At 48.0% G+C, this 13,831-nt stretch overlaps 1 protein-coding gene across 2 annotated transcripts in view; it reads left to right on the top strand.

The window, feature by feature from the left end:
• kirrel2 (kirre like nephrin family adhesion molecule 2) overlaps positions 1 to 13,831 on the top strand; it is a 34,667-nt gene that overhangs the window by 10,235 nt on the left and 10,601 nt on the right. The gene's annotated exons all lie outside the window — the stretch shown is intronic.

Here is a 13,831-nt window from a genome sequence, read left to right on the forward strand (position 1 = left end):
AGACTGGCGCTAAAAGCGACGTGCTATCGCCGCTAACTGACGTGGGTTAGAGGAGATCCAGCCGCACTGGAAGACCTCCCTTTCTCATTCATTCAGGATCTATCCTGAGCCAATCAGGGCCGTCCTTGGGCGAGAGGCGGGGTTATCTTGGACCAATCACAGGCCAGATGGAGAAACATTCACACCTCATGTAAACATATTCTCTCACTTATCACACGTCATGTAAACAGTAGCATTCACCCTCTCATAGACAGAAAATCATTCACTCACTCATTTATCTTACAGATTTAGATTAAAAAAAATATATATTTTTGTCCCCTGGGGAAAATTAACCCGTTCACACCTCATATGGAAACATTCAGCCGTTCATTCACGCATTATAATGACACCTTAAAATCATTCACTCGTTCATTCACACGCCCCGTAGCTTCAAATTGAAAAAAAAAACAATTTCGGTAGCAATTATGAGAGACGTCCAAGAGTTCAGCCTCTCATTCAGCCATTCACTTTGTCATTCGCGCTTTGAAATGGCGTCGAAAAATCATTCACATCATATGCAGGACCGTCTCAGAAAATTAGAATATTGTGATAAAGTTCTTTATCTTCTGTAATGCAATTACAAAAACTGGATTCATTACAAATCAACTGAAATATTGCAAGCCTTTTATTAGTTTAATATTGCTGATTATGGCTTCAATCTTAAGAAAACTCAAAAATCCTATCTCAAAAAAAGAGAATATAATGGAAAAAAGTACTTTTTGTTTTTTTTAATTGCATTACAGAAGATAAAGAACTCTAAATGTTCTGAGACAGTCGTGTAAAAAACCATGAAGTGACTTTTCACCCTCTCATTCTCACCTCGGATAAAGACAAAAATACTTCACTCACTTCCACATCATTTAGATGCAACTTCCAAAAAATATAGCTATTTATCCCGCGGGGGGAAATTGATCGTTTCCTACGGAGACGTCGCTCATTCACGTCATTTACCGGATGTTTCCGTGTCAGCGGGACCTCCGTGGTCGAGGCATCCAGGAAGCGGGAAAACGCCGCCGTCGCTGTGACTCGCGTCCCGCGGCGCTTAGCGCTTAGCGCCTCCCGCTCCTCCCGCCGCCGCCGCCTCCCCCGGCGGTTAATTGGAATCCAATAAGGTCCGCGGCCGGCGGCCATTGTTCCGGCGGCGTGTTTACCCTCCTCCGGAGGCTCGGCTCCACGCTTAATCTGCCGGGAAGCCGAATGTCAATAGGTCAGGCCGGGAGCGCAGGAACCCTGGGAAGGAAGGAGGCCAAGGAAAGGGGTCATTCTTTCTCTCCTCTACTTGTTGTCATCCACCTCCACCCCCCCTCCATCCATCCATCCATCCATCCATCCCTCCATCCATCCGCCTGTTTCTCCTCTCCACTTCTTTTCTTCTCACTTCTAATCCATCCTCTTGATTGTTCTAAGCTGCTTTCAGCCGTCCCTGGAGGGGGAGGGGGTGTTTTAATTAAGATTTAAAAAGACGACTCCCTCAAGAAGGGAGATTTAAGAGCGGGATGGACGGAGCAAAGTAAACGAGTGGAGGTAAGGACAGATTGCGGGGACAGGAAGCGGTTAGAGAGGAGGGGGGGAGCGTTAAAAATCTATTATTTAACACACACACACACACACACACACTCCTCTTGGGCATCAGAGTGGCAAAGCCAAATGGGATTTCTTTTTTCATTTGTAATCAAGCAGCACAATCTATACAGATTGATCTTTATTTCCGTCTCGCCATGGGGGAGGTGGAGGGACGGCGTGGGATCGGCGGCCGCCGCCCGCGGGCGAGACCGGAAGGGGCGTAACGCCACGCCGCCAACACCCGGGCTAGCTATCGATCATCTCGCCAGTTGGGCTTAAGGGAGCCGGAGACGCTCCACTTGTTTATCAAGAACCCGAGGCGGCTCGGCGGACGTGACCTGCAAACCCAGACGGGAAAAGTAGAAGATCTGCCTTTTTTAAAAAAAAAAACAGAATAAATGAACGCCGCAGACGGCGCAGAAGGTTTCCGCCACCTTGTTCCTGCGGGGTTGGTGTCGGCGCCAACTGCCCCCATGGGAGTCAGACGCTCTGCATCTCCACGCTGAATTGTTTAAGTCCATTAAACGCCACCTCAAGTGCAGCGGGGAAGGCGGGAAGGCGTCGGGTGGCGAGCAAAGGTCAAGATAGCATTCACCGCCGCCATATGTCCGCCATCAATGCGGCACCGGCGCCACAAAGACGCGTTCAAAGCCTCTACGCAGGCGTGAACTGCAGATCCAGCGCCGACCCTCGGGGGTGGTGCCGGCGGCGGCGGAGGGGGGGGTTCTGTCACTCGCCGCTCTTAATAAGGCCAGCGATAAATGCCAGGGAAGAAATGCAGGGACGAGAGCGGCGGCTCTTCTTTGCTGCATCGGGTCTCCTGCTCCGGGAGGACGGAGCGCCTCAGACCTCAGAGCGCCATCAAAGATTGATGGCGTTCCAGTTAAAGAAGGGAGGGGGCGGGGCTTCAGTCACATGACTAAGTAGAGTTTGAAATCCACGCACTGGAAATGCTCCGAAAATAAATAGGATTTATTTGTTCGTAACTGTGTAATATTTCACTTCAGAAGAGCTAAGTGTACAATATTTTTTCATATCTTTCATTTGGTACTTAAGACACTTTATAGTTTATTTCTATTTCTTATTTTCCCCCTTTTTTTCTTTTTTTTTTTTTACTGTTTATACAATTTTCTACTATTATTTAATATTGTGATGTTTTTCTCGTAACTCCGGCACAACAATTTCCTTCGGGATAAATTAAGTTGTTCTTATTCTTATTGACATAAAACAGCAAAAATGAGATGTGTGTTAACAAACATGTTATTGTGACGCCGGTTTTAAAGAGAATGATCATGTGATTGATTCCCTCCATTTTTTTTTTTTTTTTGGTTAGATATGTCTCATTAACATTTTAACATTATAACTATCTTCAATATTTTCCGAGAAAAAATGCAGAAGCTCTTTAATAAAGAATGTTTTTCATTCTCGATCAAGGTTCGGCTCTTGAAAAATGAAGGTGATTTTATAAAGTTAAAATGTTAATATGACATGATATTTCGAACAAGAGGCACAAAAAAAAAAAAAAAAAAAATCAATCACATGATCATTTTCTTTAAAAATGGCGGCACAATAAGAGCCTATGTTCGCTCAAAACGTCATGCGACAATTTTGTTTGTGTTACATGGAAAATAAATTCTCTTTCTCTCTGGAGCAATTTTGGTTTACGAATTTCAAACGACTTTTTTGATCCGGCACAAATTCCTAACCGGGCAGCTTTTGTTTTTTTAACGCTTGAGTCGCGTGACCCCCGATGCTAGCTCTCGGCTAACCCTCCGCGCCGTAACCCGGGGCAACCGGGGCGACCTCGTCCTCATCCCGTCATCCGACTGAACGCCAAACAAACCCCCGCCGCCGCCGCCGCTCTATTTCTTTCATCCACCGCTCGCCGAGTGCTTTCTTAATAATTAATTGATTAATTAGTTCACTCATTAATCATTTATTAATTAATCATGGCCTGATTTTTTTTCTTTTTTTTTTTTTCCAGAGGAAGCGGTGCAATCTGACAAAAAAAAAACAAAAAAACCCTGACTTCACATTTCGCTTTAATTATCCTCCTTTTGCTAATCAACGCTTTAGAAAAGAGAGTTTCAGGAAATGAGTTTTTTCCACTTTCCCTCCTTTTCTCAGCACAAAGCAGGATGTGTCGGGGGGGTCGGCAGGTAGCGGCGTCGCCGAGGGTCCCGCTCATCAGCGAGTTTTCTTCGAAAAAGAACATTTCGGGGGTTGGGGGGGGGGGGGGGGGATCGGAGGTGATGAAAAGTTAAATTAAACGTCTGTGCGAGGGGCTTATTTGTGCGGAGGGTGCAGTACCGCCGGGAACCTGAAGGGGGCAGTGTTGGGTCCCCTTCAAAGCGCTAAACATCGCTAGCGACGCCATGCTAAAACGCGTCACCCAAGGACGCGGCGGCATGCAGACAGGAAGAGGCGGGATTTGACAACCTTCTGATTGGCCGCATGTGCAAGCAGCAAAAGAAGAATGGCGTCGATGCAAAGCTCAGACCGCCGCGGCGCCACCTAGTGGTCGAACCGGGTACGACACGACGTTCGTGCGTTTTTTATCGTGGGTTTAATCGCCGTGGAGCGAGGAGGAACACCCAAAACCAGATTTTAATTAGGAGCGGCGTTTTCTGTCGGATCCGAACGCAGACGCTCGCTCTGAAGAGGCCTCTCGTCGACCGCTGACGCACACACACACACACACACACACACACACACAGACACATACAGAAAAAAAAAAAAAAAAGGAATTATGCATCAAATTAAAAGAGCGCTCCAGCGAGATGAAGACGAGCCGGGCATTAACCTCTAAGCTTTAAAAAGCACAAATATTAAGTAACGCTAATGAGGGCCTCGTCGAGCTCAAAAAAAAAAAAAACAAAACAAAAAAACACCGGCGCGTCCGAACGCGGCCCGACAGACGCCAACAATGGCGGAGATGGCCCTTTTATCCTAATGAGACGCGCGCACTTACAACATTACCACCCTCATTAAAAAATAATAATAAAAAGAGAGGTGGGTGTGTGTGGTATTAATTATGAAACACGCTACTTCCTATCTGGAGGAGCCGTGGGGGCCTCCGCTGGGCTCAATTAGGGAGAGCAGGCCACAAATCCCCAGACTCAATTAATTGACACCCGGGGGGCGCCGGGGGGCCCGGCGGGCCCGGCGCTACAATCCGTGAGAGTTCTTTTGTTTTTTCGCTCCGCCGTCATTTAGAAAAAGCAAGAATCCAACATTACCGCTGAGGAGTTTTATTCAATTATTTATCTCCGCTCTCTTTTGCGAGTCGCCGACGTGATTTCCGGGAGACGCGTGGCTCAAAAAGCGTGGGATTTCCGACCTCCGGGTTCGCCGCCGCGCCGGAACGAAACGACAAAAACCGGCGCGATCGACATCTTGTCGGCGCCGCCGGGCCGACGTCCGCAGACAATCGTCTCCCCCGCCGTCCTCCGCCATCTTCTCGCTTCCTTTATACGGCTTTTTACTTCCTGTCCCGCTGCCAGACGGCAACCAGACAGCAAGCGACCCCTCGCCGCCTGCGTGGAGGAGTCCGACCCTCGGCGCTTTGGCTCAGGGCGGCGGGGAAGCTATGCTGGATTTATTCTCAGAGATGCTCCACACACACACACACACTAACACAGAGATGGGACTGTGACAGTGTGTGTGCAGCAAGTGTGAGAAGACACTATAAGAATGAGTGTATTTATGGCACATTGTGGGGCTCTGCGGCTACATGAACCTCTCTCTCACACACACACACACACACACACACACACACACACACATTGTCACATCAGCACTACCGCTCTATTACTCCATCCGCTGCAGCGGTTGGAGCAGGTACACCCGGGAGAAGCTGCTGCTGCTTCTGCTGCTCGTCCAAGCGAGCAGCCCCACGCCGCCTCACGCCGCCTCACGCCGCCTCACGCCGCCCCGCCGTGCGCTGTTGTGTTCCCGCCGGTTGAAATGTGGCGTTGACAGCCTCGCAGACGGACTGATTACACCGTTCCATCCGGCCCTCCTCCCTCCTGTGAGGCACACTATTTTGCAAGTGGAGGCTGACAGAACCCTTCTAACATCACCTCGCGTGGCTTCCTCTCCACGCCGCACCCTTTTCCCCTCGCCTCGCCGAGCGGCGTGTTGACAAGCTGACACGAACCCCTGTGATTTTTCGCACCGGCTGCGGGCCGGAGGAGGCGGCGGCGGCGGCGGCGGCGGCGGCGGCGGGGGAAGCAGGAGGAGACAGCTGACCGGGAATGTGGAGAAATAAAACCGGAGGAGACAAATCAGCAATTAGCGCCGCCTTATGTAACTCGCCGGGACCTCGGGGGGGGGAGGAGGAGGAGGAAGAGGAGGAGGAGGAGGAGGAAGAGGAGGAAGAGGAGGAGGGCGCGGACGCACCGGCGATAAACACAAATGAGAGGATGAGGGAGGATTGGAAGGGGGGGGGAAGAAAAGCGCTGGGTTTGCATCGGCAGAGGAGGCCAGCAGGTCCGCTCTCTAAAAAGGGTCTCGCTCTGAGCCAAGATTTCCCCACAATGGAATAAAAGCTGAAAGGGGATGCTGGGAGGATTAAACTCCAGCGGAAAAAAAAAAAAAAAAGGAAAACAGCTCTTAAAAAGCGGTTAGGCTGCAATTTGGGTGCAGCGAAAGAGAGAGAGAGCGAGAAGGAGGGCGGAGGGGGGGAAGATGGGAGGAAAGGCGACGAGAAGACGTCTTTGGAAGGAGCGCAGGTGGCCGAGCGCCGCGACCTTTGACCTTCCTGCAGGAGACGCTGTAATAAGCAGAGGAGAGAGGTTTTGGGGGACGAACTCTGGCTTCAGCTACCTCAGCACTACTTTGTTTGCTCACACACACTCACACACACACACACAGGAAGAGGAAGACAAAGGAGCCCGACTCAAAACAAAGGGATAATAATTCGGTACACAGAGAAATGAAGCTCGCCTTTCCCAGCCCGATTTAGCAGCCTTATCTGGACGAGGCACAATGGATGGCATTCGGGGAGCGGGGTTGTTTATTCCGAGCTCCACGCTCTTTTTTTTGCCAATTGCCGTGTTTTGTGTTGTTTTGTTGTGTTTTTTTTTTTTGTTTGTTTGTTTTCTTGTTGCCCCACCGCCGCCGCCGCCGCCACCCACCGCCCTCCATCTTCATCCTCTCTGGATCCCCATTGTGGTGGACTTGCAGGAGCTAAATTAGAAGTAGATACTTCTTCTTCTTCTTCTTCTCGGTCCTCCTTCGGGACGGCTGCTCGCTCCGTGGAGCCCAGGAGCCGAGAGGTGGAGATGGAATTGCGGACTTAGCGAAATGGAGGGGGAAACCAAGTCGTACTCGAGTAAAAGTATGTTGGCTAAACATGGAGGTTAGTCGGAGGATCCCTGGTTGGATTCCCATGTTCTCCCCGAGGGGTTCCTCAGAATTCTCCGATTCTGAGCGGACAAATAAAGCGACATGACGAGGGAAGGATCATCTGAACACACACAGATGTGATTTCGGGAAACAATGCGCTATCTTTGTCCCTTTGGTCCGACTCTCCCTCTGTTAGCGAATGAAGCTAGCAAACAGCGCCGCGTTCCGGCTCCTCAGACGTCACTTCTAGAAAAACCTGCAAAGATTCATCCGACGCGCCTTTTCCTTCCCGGTCGCTGTGACTGTTTCTTTCCTGTTGGCGGGATAAACACCTTGCGAGCGGCGTCCGCCTGGCGCGTCAACCCCTCCGCGCGCTCGACAATTGGAAAATCTATGCTATCAGTGCCGGCGCACAATACGACAGGCGGGGAGTGTTTGGCCGGATAAAATTGGCCGCGTGGAATGAAGTGGATGGGAAAGCTCTGGCAAAAAAATGTAATGTTAGACACAAAAAGTGTTTGAACGGCGCAGGAGAAACGAGATTTCGAGGAAAAGGGGTGAAAATACCCGCCGTTTCATTGTTTTCACGGGATCCTTTAGCACAGCGGTGCTTCCAAGCTTTCCTCAGCTAACACGCCGCTAAGTGCCGCAAAACTTTAGCAAACTAGCCGAGTCACACTCCGATATATTTCTTTTAAACGTATTAAGAAGACAAAAACGCACCATTTCCGAGTCATCTTGCAAACAACATATACTGTACATGGGAAGAAATCTCAGTATATTTAACTAGATCAGTCGGACTTGGACCTTTTAAAAGTAGCTCGCAAGCTGAAAAACCGTTTGCGCGTTCCTGACTAGTTTGGACTGCATTGAACCGTAACTATTAGTCTATTTGCGCATCGTAATTTCAGATTTAGCTCGGCTCTGCAGGGGAAAACGGTTTGTGTCGGATCCGCTGTTTGACCATCAACGCGATTCTATTGAAAATATTAGTATTTTGTTGAAAAAGGATCGTTTAACACGGAAGAGGTTTTATTTATCGGATATGTTTTGAGCTATTATTTTGTTACGCGGCTTTATTCGTACCCTGATGTCACTGCGGAGATTTATATTTCTTGCTTATTTCATTTTTGAGGGAGATGTTTTTAAATAATAACTCCGGCTGAAGAGCCTCTCCCAGTCTGACTCTGTGCCTCTGCTTACAAAGAGATATTAGAAAGAGACGTTCAATACGCTGCAGAAACGCGGCATCTCGAAGTAACACTTCTAAAGCATCTGGGGGACGAACTCAGCCGTTTCTTTTTCACCAAAATACGGTCACCCGGCCTTCACTTCTTAGTCGTGAAGTTGAAGAAGCCTTTTCCGCAAACAATCGGTGGTGAAAACAAGATGGCGGCAAACGCCAACGTCCCCAACATATTCCATTCGTTTTGTTTTTTGGTTTAATTTTTGCTCGTTTGACGGCGAATCAGCGACGACCGGAAATGACCCGATTTCGGGCGCACAAATGCAACGGAGACGCGTTTATATTCGTCGCGGTCGGAAGTGTTTACTTTTTTTTCCCTGTTTGGTTTGGTAGATTACGATAACGGCCGAATAGATTACGGCCGCGGGGAACGGGCGTCGCGTTCAGTGTGTCACATCCACATTTTATCTCAAAGGTCATCCGCAGTTCCATTATCATTCCAAGTCTTTAGCTTCATCGCTAACTCTCTTGCAAACACACACACACACACACACACACACACACACACACACACACTGCGGGATCTTACCGGCGTAATGCATCACCTCCATCCTCAAATCTACCCATCACCGTTCTTAATCCCAACCCATAAATCCAAGTCTCAACTCTCCATTACCAAAAAAAAAAAAAGAAATTAGACCCCACGTGGCTACTATGTCATGCCACACACACACACACACACACACACACACACCCCCGAGCGTGCACACACACACTTGCAGTGACCGGTTGAATCTAATTCCAGCGAGGCAGATGTCCAGCGGCGGACGGATCACCGCTGACATCTGTCCATCTCCTCCTGATCCCTTCCTGATGTGAGTGTATCCCTATCAGCTCAGATGAAGGGGTGAGAGCGCCGCCGGTAACCGGGGGCGACGCAAAGCTCTTTAATAGGTTGCGTCGGAGGAGAAGCTGCTTTTTCTGTTTGGCGTTCGACTTCGGACGAGTGACGGAAGCGGCAAAGTCAGCGTGTCGGACGAACAGCCGAACGCACTCGTTCGCTCGCACTCGCACACATAAATACATGTTTTCAAGCGTGCTGTTAATCTCAGCCGGTTTGGGAAGAAAGTGTACACACACACACACACACACACACATGCACTCACACACACACACACACACACACCAACATGGCCTGATGTGCATCCAGAGGCAGGACATGATATTCCATTTTTAGAAATCCAGATTAAGATGCACTGGGCCGTGTGTGTGTGTGTGTGTGTGTGGACTGTTGTACCAGGATAGATGGGTGAACACACACACACACACACACACACACACACACACACACACACACACACACTTATGCACGCAGTGGATTAGAGGGAATGTTTCTTTCTATTCATTCATTCAGTGAATGAATGTTTTATTGACACCTGCCCCCCCTCACTGAGTGTATTTAATGCATATATTTATTATATATCAAGTCTTATATTATTATCTTATGTCTATATATTCAAATCTTTGTACTTTTCAAGACCTAAAAAAACACTTTATAGACTTGACTTTGACACTTTATAGTTTTGTTTGTAATTCTTATTCTCCCTCCTTCCTAATATTATTTATTATTGTTATTTTTTTACTTGAAACTCTGGCACAACAATTTCCTTCGGGATAAATAAAGTTGTTTTTATTCTTAATTATTCTTATTCTTATATAAATTTGGACAGTAATATACACATGCATACTTACATTTATTTATTTTTTTTCCAATTTTATTCTTGATGTTCAAATATTTGATGCTGCTCACCCATGTGACCCCCCAATTGCTCCTTGGGGATAAATAAACTTTTTCTGATCCTGATTCGCAGCAGTTGTGTCAAACAAAAAAAAAAAAAAAGAAAGATAAATATGAATATAAATAGAGAGACAGAGGACAGAAGATAGCAAGACATCCACAAATAAATAGACGGCAGCAACAACATCAGGGATAAGAATGGACGACATCAAGGAAAGGTGAGGGTGAAAACACACAACCAGAACTGAACGACAATATAAATAGAGCGACAATAGCGACGAATAAAACAAATAAAGGGAAGGATGTGCAGGGTTGGGAGGTGAATGGTGTAGCGTTACAGCGGCTAGCCTAGCACTCGGGGGCCTGCGATTGGCCGGGAGCGTTTTTTTTTTTTTTTTTCCCCTTCCTCTGGACCAATCACAGAGCCACATCTAGAGACATGCAACGGTTCACCCTCTCATCCGGTTTAAAATCAACGCCGACCCAGAAAAGCCACAATGAGATAAAGCCTCTCGGATCTTCACGTCTTGGCGGGGCCTCGTCATTCAGCCGCCGCCGCCGCCGCTACGGTTCCCCCCGAGCGTCTCCGCCCCCCCACCGGTACCCCCCTTTTTGCAGAGCGAGCTGAGGGGCTTTCCTCCTTTGTGCTCGCAACAGAACAAACATTGATTGCAATTAAGTATCTCGCCCAGAGTATCTAAATGTTTACAATGGGTGATAATTCTCTGCTTTGGCTGATTGTTTAAATGGATTACATGCACCGGATTGTTTCTCTTTACCTCACCCACACACCATTTGGTATTTGGCCGTCCGACAGCGCGCCCGCGCGCATATACGTACGAGGCCGCGACAAATATAGCGTCGCTGACTGCGCGCCGTAACGAATGCCTTCACACCATACCGGTGATTCACCGCTCTCCGGATCCCTTATTGAAAACGCTCTGCAGAACATCTCGACTGGCTAATGACTCATGCCAGATTCCTTTAATTCCTCCTTGCTGAATTAGACAATTCTTTGACGGTGTATTAGCAGCTTAATTACATGAATACATTTCTGATGGGGGTGTTGGAGGGGAGGGGGATCAGAACCAGACAAAGCAGCAGTGAAGGAGAGGCACTCAGAAGATGTGGAGAAACTGGGGGTGTGAAGAGGTTTGTTTTTCTTTTTTTGTTGTGGCGTGTCGCTCACACACACTCACACACACACTCACACATACAAGCACGCCGCGGCTTTCGGCGTTCTCACGGGCGTCCAAATGAGGAGCTCGTATTTTAGCTCCGACTGAGTCGCATTTGAAACCCAGAGAGGCACGTGGGCCAGCCAACAATGGCGGGGCGGTAATGACGCTAACGGCGCTAACGACGGGGCGCGGCTCGTAGCACGGGGACGCCTCAACCGGTGAATAGATGCCCGCAGGTTTACATGAAGTGTGAATGACGGACTGAATGGTTACACGTCTCAATGTAATGTATGGATGAGAGGGTGAATGGTTGCATTTCTCTACAATGAATGAGTTAATGGTTGCACGTCTCACTATGAGATATGAATGAGAGGGTGAACGGTTGCACGTCTCAATATAATGTATGAATGACGGACTGAATGCTTGCACGTCTCACTATGAGGTATGAATGAGAGGGTGAATGGTTGCACGTCTGCATACGGTGCAACTGTGAGAGTGAAAGGTCGTATGTTTACATGAAGTGATTGCATGTCTCGAATGAATGAGTGAATTGTTGCACGTCTCTATACGGGGTAAACGTGAGCGTACGGTCGTATGTTTACATGAAGTGTTTAATGACAGAGCGAAAGGCTCCAGGTGTATTATGAATGAGTGAAAGCTGTTTGTTTCTATAAGAGGCGTGAATGAGTGAATGAACGATTACGTGTGAAAACGGTCGTGTGTTTACATGAATTGTGAACGAGAGAGCGAAGGATTGCACATCTCCATCACAAATGAAGGAGTTGCATGAGTCTATAAGGCTATGAATGAGAGGGTGAATTGTTGCACACCTGTTTACACTGTAAGTTTGAGAGTGCATTTTTGTATGTTTACATAAATGGGGAATGAATGAGTGCACGGATGCATGTGTCAATAATGAAGGAGTGAACGGTTGCATGAGTCTATAAGGCTATGAATGAGAGGGTGAATGGTTGCACATCTGTTTGCACTGTAAGTTTGAGAGTGCATTTTTGTATGTTTACATGAATTGGGAATGAATGAGTGAATGGTTGCATGTCTCTACAGGAGGCGTGAACAAGCGATTGAACAGCTGCACATCCGATTAGGACTTAAGCGTGAGCGAACGATGTATTTATACGATTGTGAATGAAGAATTACGCATTTCTAGAATGAATGAGTGAATGGGTAAAACTCCCCAAGTGGGGGTATTTCAAGCGGTAGAGAGGGTGACAATTGAAAAAGCGATAGAGGCCGCGCTAGCATGTTGCTAGCATCTGCTACGGCTCCAGGAGGCGGCGGCGAGGGGGGGGGGGGGGGGGGCACGTGCATCGACGTCGCGAGAAGAACCCCAACGTTCCGGGTGAGCCGGGTGTGACGGCGCTGCTTTCGGGGGGGGGGGGGGTTCGGCCCCGCGGTGCACCCCGAGATGAAGTGGATAATTGAGTGCGGAATAAACACTGCCAACAATCTCGTAAGCTCCCTTTCAAACAGAAAGAAAAAAGAAAACAGGGAGCTCAGTGAGGGAACGGGAGGGAGGAGGGGATGGCGATGGGGTGGGAAAAAGAGAAAAGGGTGAGAGAGTAAGAGAAAATCCCGGCTCCCCTCCGGGGGGGAAAGCCGCTATTGAAAAGCTATTAAACTTGCATTTAGCAGGATTGATTGGAAATGAAGAGGCCTATTAAAAGAGAGGGACAAGGGGACAATGGCGCGTCTCTGGCCGCCGTATGTTGCCCTCCTTTCAGCGGCTTTCTTTGCAGGGTGGCGGGGAGGAGTGTATGGGTTGGGGGTGGATGTGTGTGTGTGGGGGGGGGGGGGGATGTCTGTTTAAGCGCTCCCACCAAGAGAAGCAATTCGGGGGGTGGGAAGGCGAGGAGGGGGCTTAGCACTGCTTGAATAGAAGCCTCTTTATCTTCCTCTCTGTCCCCCTTCCCTTCCATTCTCCACCAGCGACAAAGAAAGAGAAGAGAATGAGGGTTGTTTTTTTTTTTTTTTTTTTTTTTTTTAACAGACACCCCACTTAGATAACCAACCGCCCGTCTCCCTCCTTCCTCCCACGGATTAGTTACCTCTAGAGTATCACCCCCTCCTCCCTTTGCTGCCAGCGGGGTTTGTAATACTCAATCTTTAGCGCGGCGTCACAAACATTTTGGTGTTTTTGTGTGATGTTGTTGTCGGGGGTCTGGGGTCTGGGGGGTCTGGGGGGGGCTGGGGGGGGCTGGGGGTGACCCCCCCCTGCAGAGGCAGGTGTCCCCGCTGAATTCCTGCAAACAAACAGCTCCCGATGGGGAGGGCGGCTCCGGACCGGTTTGGATTGTTAAACATTTTCCAGCCCCCGCTGGAAAAGCGCCGTTTCTTTTTTCTTTTGGTTTCCTCCCTGAGGCGTGCACTTGCAACCCTGCAAACCCCTCATCACCACACCAGCACAGCTGAGGGTGATTAATGCCGCTGATGCTACATTTATTATAGAAATGCAGAACAATTTTGTACCAACAATTTGCATAATTTTGTACAGTAATTTATTTGTGTGTGTGTATATATATATATATATATATATATATATATATATATATATATATAGAGAGAGAGAGAGAGAGAGAGAGAAAATTAATATATATATCTATATATATATAGATATATATATATCCATAAATATGTATATATTCTTTTTTTTTCATGTAGTTTTTAGTTATTTATTATTATTTATTATTCATGTAA

Source organism: Fistularia commersonii, chromosome 11, assembly GCF_037954325.1.
Source record: "Fistularia commersonii isolate RoL2024-O1a breed Wild chromosome 11, RoL_Fcom_v1.0, whole genome shotgun sequence".
NCBI classification, from domain to species: domain Eukaryota; kingdom Metazoa; phylum Chordata; class Actinopteri; order Syngnathiformes; family Fistulariidae; genus Fistularia; species Fistularia commersonii.